This window comes from Ptychodera flava, chromosome 11 (assembly GCF_041260155.1).
Source record: "Ptychodera flava strain L36383 chromosome 11, AS_Pfla_20210202, whole genome shotgun sequence".
NCBI lineage: Eukaryota > Metazoa > Hemichordata > Enteropneusta > Ptychoderidae > Ptychodera > Ptychodera flava.
Window position 1 is genome coordinate 5920476 of NC_091938.1, and position 21045 is coordinate 5941520.

The window sequence follows — 21045 nt, forward strand, 5'->3', positions numbered from 1 at the left end:
AAAATGAGCCCCCACAAATTGTAGAGATCAGAAAAGAATTGCAAACAATTTTAGAGTCCAAATATCTGTCCCCGAGGCGCATTTACGTCTATTTCAAAAACATGGATAAACATAAGATAATTCAGAAATCAAAACGCCTACGTACAAGTAAATATAAAAAGAGCTGCACACGTGAGCAAGTCAAATTAACGTTGAGCAAAAAGTACAGCGAGAATGTCCAGGCTGGACTTGTTGAAATCATTCAGTGAAAATGTCGACGCCAGGGAAAGACAGAAAGTCCCATGAAAAGAAGTTTAAAACAAACATCTAATATAGTTGGAGGGGATTGAAAAACTTTAAGCCGACAACGGCGTGCCTAGTAACGAGCAAGTTTGTCTGGCACATTAAACATAAAAACCGTGTGCACTTTTGCATAAAAAATACGTCATAATAAATTCGAGATTGATTTAGAGTTGACATATTGAAATTTCTGCGTGTGCCCTGGTGCCAACTTCGTGACATATATGTCTTACGTATCCATTCGAAACAACTTGACCGGAGATTGTACAATTTTCTAGCGTCGTTCTAAACACGCCCATTGAAACTAAACCGTTACATTTTGTGGTGTTAATTCTTGCTCGCTTCCACCAGACAGTAGGGGGAGGGAGGGTATTGTCAATATTTCAGACGCTTCTATACTGTCTATGATTCGTGCTTGAGTGCCAATGACCCAAAGTCTCCGTTTCGTCAGTGTATAAGCGTCGCAAAGACTCTCAGCCTTAACTGAACTGTGAAGCGCATTTCTTGTATTACTAAAGATACATATCCGTGGGCGTCGTTGTTCCAGACGACGCTAATTTTGAGTACCGCCTACTTCTTAACGCTGTGGTATTTGATCAAGGTAAAGTTACCAACATAAAGTTGACAACATATATACCCTAATCACCTATCTCTGCTCCGTCAGTCCCGCAGGGCAATTTTCCATTTTGAAATTTCTTGGGATGCACCCACAGTCGCTTGTGGTTAGGTGCGCGGCGAGTAATCCCCACGCAAGATTACGATTTGCCCCCGCAAGTTCCGTAATCGGCCGTTGGAGATATGTTTACAACCATATGTTGTCACTATAATTTTAACACCGGCATCATACTGTGAAGGCAATGGACTGCGAGTTCTCTTGAAATATTTTGACATGTCTTGAAAGCGTAAAGACACAAGCTCCACATACACACTAGAATGGGAAACACGAGAACTTCACTTCGACAGTACATATACCCATGATATTTAAATTTAATCTCTGGTTCGTACAGTGAAGGACCCAATCGCTGACAGACAGCACTGAAGGTGGACGTGTGAGGTCAGCATATATGGCGATCAGAAAGAGACAGTAGGGAATGACAAACAGAGCTTTAGAGGCCTGAGTGGTCAAAATCAACAAGAAAAAATCATCTTTGGTACAGTCAGTCCATCGTTCGTGAAGACAAAAGAATAGTCAAAATTTGATGTAAAAGACGTCATGTTTACATCGTGTTCACCCTCAATAGATGCAAAAAACCAAAGTTTTCCATCATCACTCCATCCTTTACTACCTCGGTGACGCAGTCGACTGTGTATGCAATGTGGGCTTATTTTTATCTTCCCCTGATTACAATTTTACACTTCAAGGATCGCTCGAATTTAACAGCTGTCGGTAACTGGAAGGTTTCAGCACGCGAAAATCAACTCAGGGGTCCGAATAAAAAAGGGGAATAAGCTATATTTAACCAGAGAGCCCCGAACTGTTTGCGTTCAGTCGGCGTGACATTTCATTTATGATTAATCGTGCGGGAGTAATGCTGTAAGTAGACACGATCAAGTGAATAGAAATTCTTCGGAACCCGGATGCTGCATGGTGTGAAGCGATATACCTGGAACGGTCCACGCAGGTACACAGGGGTTACCCAGGCTGTGAAATTAAATTTAATGAAATACGAAAGATGAGGACAAGGTTCAAGTGGCGTCTAGCATCTATTGGATGATCGTAAAAATCTCCTGTCGACACCTCTCGACCGAGGTAATTGAGAAGCCGATACCAGTTTCGTGAAATCCGTATTGGCAGTCGTAATCAGCACCATTATCGATACCCAATTCCTCTTTAAAGACCCTTTTGTAATTTCGATAGGTCGACGGGAAGCTCGGTGATTTTCAGGAGATCTACAATGCCCGGTTATCGCTTTCAGCGTTTTCATTGGTTAAAATGGAATTAAGAAAACCGTGACCCCGAAAATCGTCGGGACACACTCTAAATATTTAAAATTCCCCCATCTGTACCAACAGCTACGGTGATTTTTAAAAAACCTGTCAGGCTAGTCTGGGTGTTTTGTGTGTGTGGCTCCAGGAATATTTTAACAGATCGTCGTTCAACTATTGGGGCAGACGATCCCTCAAACACAGACGTCTTGCGATCTCGACAACCTCCTAAGATGTTTTCTTTGGTATATAATCATTTTCACAAACTTTGCAGAATACAAACAAGATCCTGTTTTATACATTTTAAACATGCACACTTTACGCGATGCGCTAAAACAACTTTTGTTTGAGTTTGGGGCGATGGATGACTAGACTTCAATAATAATGCCGATTATACGAACCGGAAATACCTTCTTTCTGTAATAAAGTGCCGGTGTACAACTCTCAACATGTCATTTAATAACCAGAAAAAATCCCTCTTAAAATAAACGGTAGGCACTGGTGTCGATGGATAGTTTCCGATGGTTGATCAGCTCAGCTGAGTTTCTCATGAATGGCAAATGCTCGAGATCTGACTTCAGGACGGTAGAGCGCGTCACGTAGTTGATGAAGTTCACCGCCATTTGACGAGCACCCATGCTACGTCATCATTCATATATCTTCTCTCTACATTGATTGGCTAAGATTTTTCATTTGATTGTGCTTCCTTCCGACTTCACAAGTTACAGCATAGACCGCCGAGAAAAACCCTTTTTCTCGAGGGTCGATGGTTACAGTAACTCTACGCATGTCTAACACAGTCGATAAACTCGATTGACCGCTATGTTTGCCCATGCCACTGTCAGTTTAAAAACGAAGATTTGCTTTTATGCCATAAAAACCCAGGGCTCTTCATTCGTTGCACCATAGACATTAGACGCGGGGATCTCACTTCTGCTGACAGTGGTTGCACAGTGTATATGTCAGTCGAACATGTTGCCATGCGAAGTATGGCCGCTTTTCTGTAAAAAATGACAAGCGTGCATTCATTTTATGGGAACAAAGGGGGAAATTTGAAAGACTATTGTTTCATTTCCGAATTTGTTGACGCTAGATCAAAGTATGTTCGGGACGGTAGAGCGCGTCACGTAGTTGATGAAGTTCACCGCCATTTGACATCCACCCATGCTACGTCATCATTCATATATCTTCTCTCTACATTGATTGGCTAAGATTTGTTGATGCCAAATTTCAAATTTCCAATTGATCGTTTTATTTCCGACTACAACAGGTTTAGGACATGAATGTGACTTATATATAGGCAGTAACTTTCGTTTTTATCGCATTTACTCAGCAAAGCAACGTGTTTGAAAAGACGTTTACCACACCGCCGCACCGGTGCCTGTTGAATCGGAATATTTTAGCCATTCTTCATGCCTAGGATTTCCTGACAGCACCTCAGGTATACTTCGGACATACAGTATTGGACAGAATGCTGAGAAGGCTTATACAACGTTTATTTACTAAACAGGTATATTGATGGCGCCAGTACAGTGATCTGATTGGCCGAGACGTGAAAATACAGTTGAAACAGACGCGAGCTCTCAGTTTGGGAAAAATCGCTTTTTCAATATTCCACTCCAGAATTTCAATATGCTCTTGGTTACATATTACAGCAATAAACAACCTCGGCAACAGGTAATCCACTTGGTTTTGACCAGTTCACAACATTGAGATGCACTCGCTCTCGCTTTTGCATACGTGTCCTGATCGGGACAAAACCTCGTAGTATACCTTCGTCTGGGTGTGGTTTATTCTATAAATATTGCACCTTGCTGAGATTTTTATCATGTATACGCATGACCACATGATGGCCACATGTGTGTAGGTGTGTATTTTTGCACGACTTTCTTTGTTAACATACAGTTGATAGATAGATAGATAGATAGATAGATAGATAGATAGATAGATAGATAGATAGATACGTACGTACGTACGTACATACATACGTACATACAGACATATACATACATACATACATACATACATACATACATACATACATACATACATACATACATACATACATACATACATACATACATACATTACACGTTATGATGGCAACTGAGAGTGTTTTGCAAATTTCGGCAAATGCTGCAGCTGTCATGTTCTGTTGTAACGCCTCGAGTTTCCTTTGTGAGGGCGTCGTCCAGGGTGGTCTGCGGAGCACGCAAGGTAACCAACTGATGGCTTATTACCCGTCGTTCGTGCCTTCAGTCGGCATGACAGCTACGAGTCACGTGCTCCTCCTCCGCTTTTTGGAGCAAAGTGCAACATTCAATGAATCTGGAAATTAGAGGAACGTTTTTCTAAATAACAAATACATCTTTTTCTTCTCGCAATGGATAGTCACTCCACCCACGGAGAGACTGTGTCTAAAGTGTGTTAAAACACAGAGAATTTGCCTTTCACGCACAAGCCCCTGTGTACAAAGTACTCTTGTTCTTGTTGACTAATTAGGTGTTCTGACTTTAAATTAAGTTGTTGGCTATAACACCAGACATTACTGACAAACAAGGGTGTTTTGAAACCGTTGAACACTTTTAGATAAAAACATGATTTGGGAGTCGACCCCAAGCACACATTTTCTCATCAAGATATACCGGCAAACTTACATTTTATATGTAGCTTCTGATGAAGACATAGTGCGTGGCATGTTCTCGGTCCTCCCAGCCGTGAGGCGTAACATTTAATATTTTCAGTTTCAGACTACTCAAAATGCTGATTTTGACGATTACTGAAAGATATCAGTGCATATATGTTCTATCTTCCTGCCGTTTTCGCGAAAACCAATTCCTGAAATTCGATAAAGTTATCGTATATTTTATGTGCGTGGGTGGCGGCCGTGCGTATACAGTAGCTTGTCGACTGGTGATTGGTTCCCCGACCATACTTGAGGCAAAGGTACTCTCTGAAAATATCAAGTGCGTGGCAACACGTGCAGCATAACGTGTAGGAACGGGTATAACTTGGCCTCTTTGCTAGCGTTTCCGTTCACTCTCATCGGGAATACTAGCAACTAAGTCATTTCGTCGGAATTAAGCTTACACGTAACCGTAGGTTGGTATCTCCATACTTGCCCAGGTTTTGCCGCGTAACTTCCGCTTTGAAAATCGCACCGTCGCTGAATACGAGCCGATCGTCAGACACACGTAAGGGGAACGTCTTCGGAACAAAAACTAAGGTAACGTCAATATCTTAAACATTAACTGCTAACATCTGTACATTTTTTATTGTCTTAACCTCATTCGAACTATGACTGCCCCTGCGAACCAAACGGCGAGTCGTGCACGGCCACATCTTCAGAAATCCTGTTGCGATTCGATTCTGTAATGTCAATCAGAATTACACTTTGCCCTTTTCAGCAGAATGTTATATATGCGATATAAAGGGCATATGATCTCACCGCAGGTGCTTTTATCAACAAGTCGTTTGCCATTCTATCCCATTGAGAAAACATTATATCGTGTCATGGCAAGCCATGGATCCTGAAACAGAGATTAGGCCTACAAGAGCAGCCGATAAGGGCACACAAAATTGCATTTTAGTACATAAATAATTACCAAGTTGACAATAGCAATATTTTACATGGCGGCGTATTGTTCCTAAATAATGGTTTTCCCTCATGTTAAATGTCAGAATTTAGTCTGACTTAACTGTGGTTTACAAGGATGTTAACACGGATGTTGGCGATGAGCGCGTAGAATTCGTGCACCGAACGATATGACAACAAATAGGCAGCCGAAACTGTCGCACTTCAGTGCGTCACTCACGGATGGTACCAGACTTAAAGCTTATGGTTTGGAAACAAGATGGAATAATAACTCAGGATTATGAAAACATTGTGTCTCTCTGATGCTAAATGTTCATATTTCATAGAATCGCTGGGGCTCTTGAAAATAACCCAGCAATCAATGGAATTTCCTTTCATACCGCGCGACCTTGTACACAAATTGGAGGGACCGTGCGGTAATTAACATAATTTAAGTAACAGCTTGTTTACAATCCTGTTTTTTTTAAAATAAAAATGTGCATGTGTGTCTCTGATTGAATATGAATTCCTAAAATTACATGTTTCAGTAAGTTTCCAAACTATCGTGTCGGTTTTATAAAAACGGTCGCAAGGCACAAAATCAAAGTTTGACCGATGTTCTTTGCCAAACACGGACATCGCCGTCCATGTTTGTGCTTTCGAAGCTTACTTTGTCTTTTTTCCAGTACCTTGCTTTCAAATACCGAAAGGCTGTTCACCATCACGCGAAAACTTTTCCTGCACATTATTTTTGGTTCATCATTTTCTGGCCTTAACGGGGTCTAGTGAGAGGGGTGGGGGTTAACAACAATCGTCTTCCTTGTACAGCCGATAGTGAGAACGCAAACTGGTGGTTGGTCTGTGCAGGACGACAGTTACACTACCTCTACCGGGACCATAGTCACCAAAATGGCGGTAAAATTCAACCTAGCGTTCCGATTACACTTATCAACAAATGTCCGTCCGAATCCTCCTGCATTTGATTATGAATGAAACCACTTCAAAACGATTAAAGTACTGAAAAATGAGACACAATTTTGATAATAAAAAACAGTGTTGACAGATAAGGTGAGTTTTAGTTTAGTCATCGTTTTCTGTTGGGAGGGCCGGTCAAAGCTGTTTAACATCATGCATGGGTGATTGTTTGGTAAATCTAGGATTGGCTCCTTGTGTTGGAAAGTATAGAAGCACTGTTATACTACATTAAATCAACCGAAGGGCTTTAATAAAATTTCAGCCCGAGTGCACTTAGGTGATAAAACGTAAGCCGAATAAGCTCAAGGTCAAAATACATATTTGTCTAGCACAACAGTTATTTAAGATCCTATAGCGAGCTCGAACCAAATCGACGTGCACATTCACCGATGGTCTCTGACCGTGATTCACCTCTCGTATACAAAATATCATCAAAATTTATAGTGGTGCACGCCTTGTCTCCACGACAACCAATTCTCTACTTTCATGATGATGCCCTTTGACTTGAGTATTGATTTGATATTGTTAATAACACTTTTTGCAGTTAACAACCTATGGAGTATATTTTCTGTAGTTGAAATGTGAGCAGATATAATTTTTAAAATATCCACTGTGCGCGAGAAAGTGGTCTCTGGGCTGAACCTGTAAATTGTGACGTATCCATGGCCATTGAAGTATTTATTTCGGTCTGGATACTGCGTTGATACCAGAATAAATACTTGAAGTTTCGTTTCGTTTTCTTGTTTTGTTTGTTTTGTGACAAGCTGGTGCGAGGCCACACCTTGTTTGGTTTGTTTACGAGTAAATACAGTAAGGTCAAATGAGGTCATCACAACATCACCTTACAACTAGCAGGTTTCGCTACTTCGCCTTAAAAGATTTCGTAATATCAGAGCGGCACGTGTCATGATTTATTTCTAGAGCGATTGATGTCGCAGTTTGAAATTGCTAACTCCTGAGAAAATCTGGCATGTTAATGTTTGTGCTGATTAACGCTGTCTATAGATTAATGTTGGTTTGCCTTGTTAGTACAGAACAAGCCAGACGTGATCAACATGCTGAAATATAATTTGACATTTTTAATAACAGTTGTGGTGGCAGATGTACGCCATAAAAAGAGAGCTGATCGAAATACATCGCATTTGAATTCCTTGGCCGTCAATGAATCTAATCTCCTAGTTGTTCGTTAGGTTATCTCCTCGGGTATGGTTTCGGTAAATATTCGGTTTATGAATTATGCTATTCATGTCTGGATATCTGTCATAATTGGAGGAGTCACCCAAAGAATCAACAAACACATAATAAAAACATGGGCGCCTCTGTTAAGTACGATATGTACTGTTCGTATACCGCAAGGATGATTTACAAGTTTCTCTAACTACACGTTTCCCTCCAGTGTATATCACTCAAAGTCAGACTGTTTCATTGTGAGCATTGAATACCGACAGTTCAAACTCTTTCCTGCACGGCAAAACGGGCTTTCCAATTCTTCTGTGTTTTGATACACGCACATGTTGTAGGGGCTGTAGCTATGACTTTACATAAAATATTCAACAGTTCTGTTCTAGAAAGCAAGTGCGTTTTGTCCCTGATGTATGTTGAACTTGAAGTACAAAGTATTAGCCTCGCGAACACAACATGATATTTTCAATTTCAAATGTTATTGCTGATAAATGAATTCTAGTCCGGGCTTAGCCCTAATTGTTAACAATAACATTGTGCACTGCACACATATAGTCAGTGTTTACAAACTGAACGCCACGCATTTCAACATGATGTAGTAGAACAAGAAATTATATCTTAAAGAAACAGAGCAAGAAAGTTACAGCTGAAGAGGCTTTGAATTACTGTTGACCTCATTCATTGTTTCTTGCCAGCATGTTGGTAGAATTCTTGCCTCGGAACAAAGTTTTGTATTTCCTCGAACCGTGCGTGGCTGGCCTCTTCAAAAAGATCCTCGATCGCTGCGGACGTGGACCGTGAAACTCGGCATCCGGTCAGTGGCCCGGGCCATGAGGAATAAAGCGCCTCCCCGGCAGAGCTGAACTGATGTTGCCGCATCATGACTGTAACAGCATCGCGCAGCGTCAAATTAACTCAACTCATTATGGCTTTTGTCGTGTTATGGCTCAACACCTTAGTCATTCAAATTTTGCCAGGTGCCGCAAAAGGTGTGCCAAAAGTTTGTATTTACAGTCAATATTCCCGACAATGTTCACAGTTATTAGAACATACGAGTCCGTAATAAAATTGTTGCTATCGTATAATATTTCGGATAATTGTCAAGGAGAAATGCAAGTCCACCAAAGTTGTTTTAATCCGTGTCTCTAAACTACCTGTAAATAATTTTAGGGCCTCTGTTCCCGGATATAATTTGTTTGACATTCATCGCCAACTTCTGGGAAGACACAATGGTTTTTTTAACAAGAAAGCCACGCAGCGGCAGACGGGACGACCTCCTCTCTTTAAATAAAATCAAGGAATCAGGATGTGACAAATTTCATTTCAACGATGCTGCAGCTGTACAGATAGGGGAACTTGGCCCGTGTGTGTTACATGAATAATGTTGCATGTCTTTCATTAAGTTGAGTATTCGCTCTAGAAGCATACACACTCTTCATTAAGGTCCATCAAAGTTCAATTGAGGCAAAGATTTCATTATATTCATACCAAACGTACATGTATATTAAAATACATAAATCTGCAGGTATTTTATCAATTTAAGTTTTATATATAGTCTTTAGACAGTATTGTAGGCCATTGGCCTTTATACAATAAGTAAAACAAACATACAGACAAGGAGAGTATCCGTTTATATATTTGTTTTCACTTACTGTATAAAAGGCAGGTGGCTTTCAATGCTAAATAACTAAATGAAGGACATACATACATACATACATACATACATACATACATACATACATACATACATATATATATACATACATACATATATATATATATATATATATATATATATATATATATATATATATATATATAAGTATACAGAGATGTCCTCGTGGGAAACAACAGTGCTCGATGACTAAAGCGGAGCGTTATAGATAACTATAAAAATTATTTCAAGTACAATTTAATAGTATCTGTGAAACTTAAGTAAAATATATTATTACTTTGTACTTGAAGTAATTTGTGTTATTATCTATATACCTATACAAGTTATCCTGACCAGCTTGTATACTTGAAAAGTTAAGACTTCTGTAAGCATGGCAACGACAATAACGTGAAATTACAGTCACATGAATCGTAGCACATCTTGGCAAAATATTTGCGTCATTTGCACAGGGATGCCTGACGTCAGTGCACACTAAGAGAGCTTTTGTCTCTATTGAAATGTGTAAAATATCTAAATACGAGGACGTACATCGGATTTCAAGATGCGTTATGTGTCCGGGAAGTTCAAGTGGGGAACAGGACAGCAAATAGTAATTTTTGGAAGCTGATCTGATACCGGAACGGCTAGCGGCATGGTATTTCAACAGAAATCCAGAAAGCAAGTTTTGCATTAATAGAAACTATCACCATAGTAAGGTGCAACAGAACAACAAGATACAGCCAACAACGGTACAACCTTGCTAATTAACATGTTCTAACAGTGTTTACAACTCTCGGACGAAGTATTAGGCGTTTCCTGACCGTGCCATCGCCGACGAGAAATTTATTGCCGTTGAAATCTAAAGTCACTTTGGAGCCCATCGATATTGAATGTTTGTACGGTGTATTTATTTATCCCATGACATGGAACGCATTGAGTTAGAGTCTACCAAAGTTCATAATTACTGTTCTTATCACCTATTTTTGTTTACATTTTCCCATTTATAACTTTGTAGTCAGAAACCGCAAAGACCCACTCATGCTCCACGCCCATTTTGTCTACCTTGATCCGAAACCATATAAATTGAAAATGTTTTTTTTTTCTAAGGTCACATTTGTCACGACCATATATCAACCTAATCTGTCATCATATACTCTAATGGTACTTCTACAGCGTGTACGTTCCTGGAAACGTCGCCATTACATGTTTGTGTGTTGTATTTGTCTTTTCAAAAAAAATTAAAACTAACCTAAATTCATACGACGACCACCTCCATGGACAGCCATACTGGACCAATGATGCATTGAAATAGCTAAACAGAGGCAAAGGAGAAATATCTGCACCGACAGTCTTACATGAAATGATAGACATATTTAATGTGACTTGTTTGTATTGTTTTGGACTGACGTTCCTTATTCTGTGGCAAGTCTGAACGTGTGTTTGTTTGCCCTTTCTTGCACGGCCGTAAACATTACGCCCTAACAGTTACAATTACAATGACTGAAAAATTAATCTTTTATACTTTTTATTCCTGGATCAAAGAACACTACAAAAATGTTCGACACTTGAGTTCGCCCTAGAAAGTTTCTTACACTCACAACTTAAGGTATCGAGCTCCTAGACTGACAAAATCTACTTATTTTATTCACAGTTGGTACATCTAAATCACATAATCAAATGATCAACATAAAACGCAGGGATGTGCATGGGCGTGAAATTTTCGTTAACGGCAGTCATTTTTTGATTTCCAAGTTGCTGGGGTCGTTATACTCACGACTAAATGTTGGGTTAGTGCCACGTTTTGTTGTATGCCCCTGTCGCTAATGGTAACCAGAGCATTTAAGAAGCCAGGGCGATCATTTTGTGCCCAACCCACTGGTACATTCAAACAATATACCGGGGCCAAGATGGGGCAAGGTTGGTTTCGGTGATCGATAAACCAGGTCGTCGAGAGACGCACGAACACGCGCTCCGCTTAGGATGTGGCAGAGTATGGTGCGTGCGCAGTGTTTTTCTTGTACTCGAGAGTTGTGATCGGCGTTCTACAGTAAAATACCGTCATGGCGGCTGTTTGCTGCCTGCAACGGGGGTTGGGGTTAGGGGCGGCGGCGGCGGCCGTCGATCGATTTTCATGCGTTTCCTCCTCTAAGATCTCCATATCGGAAAATAATACCTGTGAATTCACAGAAGCTGAAAGTGCAAGTAGCCCGAAAGAGTTCAATATCTTCACTGGTGACGAGCAGGCATAGCTGTAGATTTACGCCAATTTATTATCACAAGCCCAGCTTTCATTATTAACAATCATACAACTGTCATGTACTTTATCACTAGTTTCATATATGTTTCATATTGAGCCAATCCTCGATAAGATAAGAATGCGATTAGATAAGACCCATCACTTCTCCTCCAGGCTGTCACGACAAACATAGAATAAATATTAATATTTGACAAGCTTTCTCCAATACCTCCTTCAATACTTGCAATCATCATAGAATAAATTTAATCCGCTTGTCGAGTTCGAGTGCTCCGATTTAATCGAGGAACACGACGATAGGCGCATTTTCAGTGCGGATAGGAATATTCGTGTTAAATTTACTCTTTAAGCAAAATTTGTGTACAGTGTGCACGCGATATCATTAAAGGGACATAAGCTGTAACTTGTGGCAAGTTTTTCAGTATTCTGCTTCTGTATATCAACTACCGTGTCTGACCCTAACCCGTTTGTCATGCCAAATTTCGAGTATTCTTTTTATCAATACGGCTTGTATGTGTGTAGTGATCACTGTTTATTGTTTACAAATGAATTCTAGTCCGGACTTGAATACAATTTTCAAAATAACAATGGAGATTATAGTCATATAGGTTGTGTTGATATGCTAAATACTTGGCATTAAATTACAGTTCACGGATTCAATGCAGAAAGTGTAGGGAAACCACAAAACAAAAGTGCTGAAAAAATAGCCAAACGATACAGCTTATGGAGCTTTAAACAGCTTCGGTGAAATGGGTCTGTTCAGTAGTTCTATATGGTATTCGATTAGTAGCCGCGCACATGAACCACGTTCAGTACTTGTATGGTAAAATGCCCCCCACCCTGTGTACTACCGTTCAACCACGTACAACCATACTCACCCAACCGCACCTACCGTCGATTCATTACGGTCAGTGAATGACAAATACTAACCGTTCACTTCCCAGAATGCAGTCGTAATCGTTTATGACGTGTTTGATCGCCGAGGCCATTGCCAGTTTTGAACTCTGTACACGATGCCTGACTGTAGTGACTGTCATATTCTTTCGAAGAAAATGTTATCGTGAGATTAAGTTCCAGAATTATTGTTCTGTTCACCCTTTGAGCGCCAAAGTCAATTTTTTTGCATTGTAAAATATGCAAAAGCCAATTTTTTCGCGTTTTTGCCAAAATTTTGATAAAAAACTGTAGCTAATGAAATTTAATGTCCATTTGGTCCAAAATTATCAATAAAAATTAGAGAAAAATTCATAAAAACTGGTTAAATGTTGCACTAAAATTTTGGAGGGAAACATTACAGCACTCAAAGGGATAATAAAATACAGCTTCTTATACTCCTGAAACCATTTCGAAATACCTAGTATTCAACCCGTCATCACAGCCGGTAATGCCCTCGTGAACTTGTCTGAATTTTAGTCCGCCCTAGAATCCAATTGTAAACGTTACAATAAAGCTGCTCACTGAACTCACTTCGTTCTGTACTTGTGTTAGCAAGGCTATCAATTTGTGTTTTGACAAAGTTAGGTAGGGGAAGTAATTTAGTAACTCTTCCAAGTGCAGTGTCAGTGAATGTCATAAGACTACCCGTTTGTTGTGCAATATCAGCCGATTTCATCAGCCTGCAGATAAAAATACAAGAAAATATCCTTGTAGTATTTTCATTTTCTTGAAACTTTCACAAATAGACTTGGAATGAGAAGTCATTTTGGAATGTATACCTAGCGGTGTGTCACGGTACTAGATTTCGAGATGAAATGGCAAGATTACTACTTCTGTATGAACATCAAAATTGCTGATTCAGCCGTTTTTCTTAGCGCTTTTGACGAATGTTTCATTGAGTAGCTTCATTGCATAGTGAACAACAAACGTATTTCTTCATAGCGTTTAAAAACCATTTGTAAAGGACTGTTTTAGTCATTTTCGTTGCATAAAATAGTGATACTTCAGTTTTAATGTCATAAAGTAGTATTAACTGAACAAAATCCAAAGGCTTTCTGTGAGATATATCTCCAAAAGTAAGACGGAAACACTACTTTTTCTTGTCTACTCACTGTACCCTACGACGTGTGTAATTATAAGTTTAGCGCAGTCACCTATCTTATCAAACGTTGCTGCAAATATACAGATTCAAAACCAACACTCAAATGCTTCACCTCATATGGGTGGATGTGTCCTCTGCTTATGAACGAATACTGAAGCATTCATTATTCTATGGTATAATTTTTGAATTCATGGACAATATTTTGATCAACGAATGCGAAAAAGAGACCCACCAAAACAAACAGAAGAACAGATAGACCGTTTTTCAAAGTTTGCATGGTCGAATGACTCATAATCGCCACCGCCACCGTATAATCATTCGTCCTCTGTATCAGACACAGGACACATACCGAGTAAATGTTCAAGAAGAAAACATTTGTGTAACTTCTGGCATAATGACCTTTGTAGCACTCTATGTACAACACATCAGATTAAACTATGCTATTTTTATCCCAAAATACGGGCAACACCTCTTAATGTCAACGAATTGTTACTCTACTCGAACCGACCAAACTCCATCGTCCACTCGCTCGGGTCCCGGTTACTTCCAAAAACTAACCGGGAAGCATTCAGCTGCCCGGACGAGAGACCTTGGCAAGCGAAGATGACCAAACTCTTGTGCACTTTCCTTCTCCACGCGAGCGAAATTCGCGCCCGTCTTGGCTATCCAAACCCCTAATAGGTTGCTCCTTTCACGAAATTTGCGCGTCTAGCGTCAAATTGTCGGCCCTCCACCCTCAAGACGGCCAAGAAAAACACTTCAGCGAACACAGGAGAGCGTTTGGCAGACACATCTGTGTTTACCGATACTTATGATTTGACCATGGGAAAGCATCAAGTTTTGCCGCAATGTTTGCTCTGCTCTTGGCGCTAACGAAAACAGTTTATACAGAAAGGGTGATCCCAGTCAAAAAGTGATTTCGATGACGGGGCTGCTTTTAGGGCAAAGATATTGAATTGAAAGTCACGCCACCGAAGCGAGTGTAGAATGACTGCACGGACAATTAGAGACACTTCTACTTTAATTTTAAGAAGGCAGAATTTTGTATAACACTAGCTTGATTTGGATCAGCTGTCGGAACCTCTTGAAATTCTTTTAAAGAAATGATGCCAACAGATTCCTGTTTCTCTGTCCTTTTGTTTGTTTGTTTTTGTTGCCTATTTGTCTTACGTTGCTGCCTTCTGTGGTCTCAGAATTCGTACTGATATTTCACTGTGATTGCAAAGTCCTTGAAATGTGAAAGCGCCCTCACCGTTAAGAGTTTCTATCGACCGAAAAACCTAGTTTTTGGTCGATATGAGTAGTATGTATAGAAGTATCAAAAGCCATCCGCGCGAGAAATCTTGATAAAGGGGTATTTTTTAACAACGGTGTCCAAGCAAAGTTGACTCTTGTCTGACATAAAGTTTTCAGAGCAGACGGCTGTGTCCTGTAACAGCATAACAAAATATCTCTTTACTTCCAAAAAAACAGGTTACAGCGGCGAGTGCCGGCGAACCAGCACACTTCTTATGGCGTGAGAAGTGAAAAAAAAAAGCTACTCAAAAAAACAGAAGCTGTCAATTGTCGAAAAACCGCCTGTTTCTTTCTTATTTACTCTTTTCTCTATTGTGTTTTCATAAACCGTCGATGCGTGAACGGAACGACACGAAAGGACAGATTTTATGACCGCATACGAAACTGACGATTTTAACAATTTGAATCCTTTTTTTGTGAGGGACCGTACTTAGTGCAGAGAAATTTCATTTTTTCACATTTAGAAAATAAAAGGCCTGGAGACTTTCATTATTGCATTAGAAGCTAAAACCTGAAAACCTGAATTCATCAAATAACCTTCTGAGCGATTCATAGATTAAATCTTGGTCAGTGACAGAAACTAGTTAAAATATCATAACATTCACATTGAAAGATCGTTGTCTGATTTTTTTTGGTAAGAATTTATGAAGATTCAAAATTGTCTGGCCTTGCATCCCTGGATTATGGAGACATTGAAAGGGGTTGAGTATGGGAGAGAGTGTTTCCCAGTCAGCGGATCAACTGTAATGTTGAGACCAAAATACGGGTTAGATTTCATGCACTTCAGAACGCCGCACTGCCAGTGCGCCAGGGCTGCCATTTTGTAAATTGCACACGAAATGTCGAAATACTGTCTTCGCCTGACATCAAATGTGAAACACATGAATGTAAACTTTCGAAAAAGTCCTCTTATTAGATGTGTCCATCTTTTGGATACAGTCACTGGGCTAGCGTGCGTGCAGGTGGGAGTGTCCGTCTGGCTTGACATTTTGGCAATGGAATGACCAGGCCAGGTGCTTTCTAGTGCAATTTTAACCTCAGTGATTCTATATTCGTGTACTAGCTGTTAAAATTAAAGCACATACAATTTCTTTACTTGGACTGATAGGACTAAAGATAGGATAATACATCGATGATTGATAATAATTCGGATTTTTCATTTTTTTTTTCACCTACCACTGTTCACGATGCTCTATATGTATGGAATACATAACCAAACACAAATTGATATTTTTATGACGCACTCTCACTCAAAATAATTTCCAGGAGGCTCAACACCCTAATCATTTCACCTTTGAGCTTTTTTTTTGTCTCTAAGGGATAAAGTCGCTATTTTCCAAATTACTTCTGTATTTTTGTTTCATATGAGATATTGTTTTCCGCAAACTGAAACATGTTGAATTGTCAATCGACAAAGCTCTACCGTGCAAGTACATACAACAGTTTGTAACAGTTTGTAACTATGTTGATAACATAATTTTTGGTATTTCGAGGCTTTTATTGTTATAGCTACAAGCACGCAAGGAGTATAGCTCTGATGACTGACAATTGACCATCTTTCCGACAGCAGAGCAACATGAAGAGTTGCTCACTTAAACCAAAAATAGCAAAAATATTTTGAAAAGATACCGACTTTTGTAATCTAAAATAGAAGATAATTGTTTTTTGCGCCATAATATTAGGGTATGAAACATCATTAAATTCGGAAAGGGATGACCAGGATGCTATTTATTCACGATATAAAATTTGACAAATTGCTTTCCAGATTTTGTTTCGCATGCACTTATTTTGTCACGGCGATGAAATCGTTTTGTTTTTGGCTGATCTTCAAGTCGAGAATGTTGTAGTCAGTAATGCTGCAAAGGACCACGTGCTTTGGGTAGTTTTGCTGTGCAGATGTTTTTCCCTAGTTCTGTCCACACCTTCAATGATGTAATCATCGACTTCTTTGCCTCCTAATTGGATTTTGAACACATCAGCAATAACTATGGCCTTTTGTTGTTATTTGTTGTCAACATTGTTAGCTCGTGTGTTCTTAAGGTCTGGCTCCACGACATGTTACTTAAATGAAGCACGATTTTTGTACTTTCAGAAATTTGACAAAATTTCAGTTGAAACATGAGATATTTTATAAAGTTTTAGTGTTTTCATTTTTCAGAAGAAAATACGTAGCATATTTGCCATATTGAGAACCATCGCCATTGTGTGATCCAGATGGCCGCTTCGATTTTACCTATAGTTTCAGCGTACTTGGCGGAACGAAGCGTGATTGGTACATTTTGTCCGGCCTTATACACAGTATTTGTGTAGTGAATGTCCATTACTATGCCATTATGCAAATATATCACACCTATTATCATCTTGATAAGAATATTCTCCAACTTGCCCCAACGAGGATCCCTGAACAACAAAACCTGACATTTTGATGTAAAAGTATCTTTTTTTTTACGTCAAGCGTGGACTGAACAAAATCTACAGGCGGTTTTTCTCTTCTCATATCATGGTGACCGAGCGAGCCTGGAGAACCATTAAAAAACAGTATATAACAGCTATTAAATACAGCTAAAGTAAAACAAACTGACACAGGCTTTGGCGTATTTTATGTTCACGTGATTTTTTTATTATTATCAGTGCAACCGTCCCGGTCACACGACTTCTTCGAATGTAAATTCGCTAGATATATAGGCGAAATTCGTTTTCCTGAGAAGCTAAAATGAGAGTTTCAATAAACTACAACTCTCTTTTTCGATTCATAAATTGTTCAGAATCGTTTTTACAACACATGTTACCCCAAAAATTAGATAAATGAGATGAAATCCGGCCTCAAAGTGTACAAGTACCCATCGTGCAGTGTAATTGTTAGGCCGAATTATATATTCCTGATAATTCCAGGGTTTTCTGGCGAATCTCCGAAAGAGCATTTATATTTTTAAATTTTACATGATGCCTTATGTACATGGAATTAAACTCTGTCTAATTTCTTAAAGATACCAATTTTATTTACTTTTTTGTAAAATTAAAATTTCATGACATTGAAAAAAAATGTGTCTGACTCGATCGCCCTCTGATTTTACTGGCACCGTTGCTTTAACAACTTGTACCACTACTTAACTGTAATACGTGGGGAAGTTGAAGATTTGTCATCCTGAGTCCACCTGAGCATTCGTTAAAAAACATGATATATTGTTGTTTGCCCACACCGATCAGTTCAACCTTTCGTTTCCTGAATTCTGTCACGTTGCTATCTGAATGTTTTCTAACCAAATCGTTTTGTAATCGCAGTAATTAATATTTGACTTCATCCCTTCTCATGGGAAACCACGGTTACGCTTTCTGCGCTCGTACTCCCCGTAGGATCAAAGGTGAATACACCATCGAGGTCACCTGGCAAAACATTTTCTTTAAATTGCTTGAAAATTGAAGAAGGCATCATTTAGGTATCTAATTTTAGGACAGTCTCTATAAAAAAGCATCGCTGGTAAATGACGTGGGAAAAAATGGTATAAAATATTCAAAAATTTTGTTCATCTATGAATAAATACTCCGACGTTTCGGTTCATGATTCATTAAATCATCACTCATGCGACCAACCTTTAAATATAATGTCACGCAACTTGCCCAGTCGATCACACCACTCTGCCCTTTGTACATGAATGCCATATATATTGCCTCTTCTCATTTGTGCGCAAGATCTGGGGTGCTCGGAAACGATGCCCTCTCGATCATGCGCTGTCGTCGACGCCTTACATGTACTTTGAGCGAGGCAGACGACAGCCTGTAAGAAATGGCGCGCGCGAGCAACCGCCTGTATTACAGAGTAACAAACATTCTTCATCAGCTTCGCCTCTAACGGACACAAGTTTCCGATTAGATGAAAGGCTCACAAATAAATATGTTCATACAGGAAAGAAACTGTGTGGTCCTTCACATCGATAAACAAATACCACTTATTTAAATCAGTACGACACGCGATATCAGAAAATACCCCACAAAATTTGACCTAAGCGTGACCCCAGAATGGAGTGAGTTACCCGGAGGCTGTCCACTGTGGCCAAAAGCCGGAAGCACGGATCCCAACAGCCATTGCTGCGGGGATTAAATCGTATCGGTCCTGAAAAACTGGATCAACTCATGAAACGGAAATACTGGCGAAGACATTCATAGCCCATACACGGCAGTGTTTGACACCGGGAATTTGGACAGTTGGGATGGACATGGATTCTTGGCCCGGAAGAAATCATGCAAAAACATGGAATAACTCTGGAGTCGCATATTACAAACACACGTATCAAGTGAACTCGCCCTGTGTTCGAGTCGACAGCCTATAGAAAACCAAAATATGCCGAAGTTTGAAAGCTCAGAGAATTTATCCTGAGGATCAATACTTGTTCTGGATATTAACCCGCCCATCGTTAAGGCAAAACCTTGACATGCAACCTTGCTCCTTCGTAAAATGCTGTATTACTACTGTGATCTTTTTCGGTCCCTAGATGAAACTTTTCGAAGTGGAATCTTCGGATAATTTTCAATATGAGGCGCAATACCTAAGGGACAATGTTTAAATTAAACAGCACGTACACGGGCAACGATTTGTAGCGATCTTTGCACACATAAGTCTCGTCTTTTGCCGCGGTTTTACAGCTCGTATACTTTGTCCCAGTGCTCTTGTCTGGTCCCATTATATCGCTCTTTCCAATGTTTCAGTCTGCAGTTACTGTAGATCACGGAGACGCGGCGAACCAGTCCATATATATTTGTATAAGCTTCGTTTACGATAACTTTTTACAGCCTTGCTTTGACCACTTTCTGCCTCACTCAGTCTGCTGTCTCTCTGCCTGCCTGTTCGTCCGTCTGTCAAAGCTTTAATATCTTTTAACGGTTTCCCGTTTTTGTTTCCTGGGAGAGGGTCACCTATTTATAGCATCGCTTTTTCGATTCCGAGGAATAGTCCAGTAACGCCATCATTAATTACAATTTTTAGAGGTACATAATGTTTAAGCAGTTTTCAGTACCGCCCATAAATCGCCTTTGTCGATGGCGACACAAACGCTTCAGCGCACATGTGATCATACGATGACTTGTGTTGTAGAGTGACGTCAAATGTCAGGCAACTCGCCCGACAAAAATGACCTGTCGTGCGGTTAAAAAGCACGGAAGCACTCCTTTCCCGCTAAATTATGCCAAACGGGGAACAGTCGAATACCATCAAAGCTAACGTTGCGGTCCGGGCTCGCAAATCGCGGTCAGTTACTAGGGAGCTTCGTAACACGGGTACCGACGTCGGTCTGTCATTGTAATGTCAGATTATTGAGTTCCCGCTAGTATTTGTCTGTCAGCATGAATTTATTACGTTGCCATATCTTGGTGTCTCGTCTTTCGATGTCAAAGGTCACATAGCTGGACACAATTGTAACAAGGGTGTGACTATTAAGTAAAATGGAAAAAAAGCAAGCGGAGTTAAGGATAATTTTGCGAGTAAAAATGAAGGACCAAACTTGAAAAAAAATCGGTCTTGAATATGGAATAATGTCGCAAATACGATCAGCTCGAGCTAGCTCCTGACAGGCTAAATTTGTCAGCTCAAGACATGAAATTTATCTGTTTTCATAAAGGAACTGACGAGTTGCCATCGGTACTGAAAAACAATCGACTCGAGTGATGTGTACTGAGCTCAGCACTATTAATAATGTCAGTTTACTATAAATCAAGGTTTCTCAAAGGTCGGGAGTAAAGCGTCCGTCCGTACGTCAGACTTATTCTTGCTCAAAACACATACCATTCCGCTGTTATTATTGCTAGAGTCTATAAATTAAAACTTACTGTCCCAGAGTCCCTGTGTTTAACACTTAAATCAGCAGATTAGCAAT

At 39.8% G+C, this 21045-nt stretch overlaps 1 protein-coding gene across 2 annotated transcripts in view; it reads left to right on the plus strand.

The window, feature by feature from the left end:
* The window catches only part of LOC139143378 (homeobox protein Mohawk-like), a 122881-nt gene that overhangs the window by 2441 nt on the left and 99395 nt on the right, over nucleotides 1-21045 (plus strand). The window contains exon 1 of one of the 2 annotated variants that reach the window (XM_070713643.1): nucleotides 5106-5431. The exons of the other annotated variant lie outside the window; for it this stretch is intronic. The gene's annotated coding sequence lies outside the window, so the exon portion shown is untranslated. Of the gene's footprint in view, nucleotides 1-5105; nucleotides 5432-21045 lie in introns of those variants that run through there. 2 annotated transcript variants of the gene reach the window in all.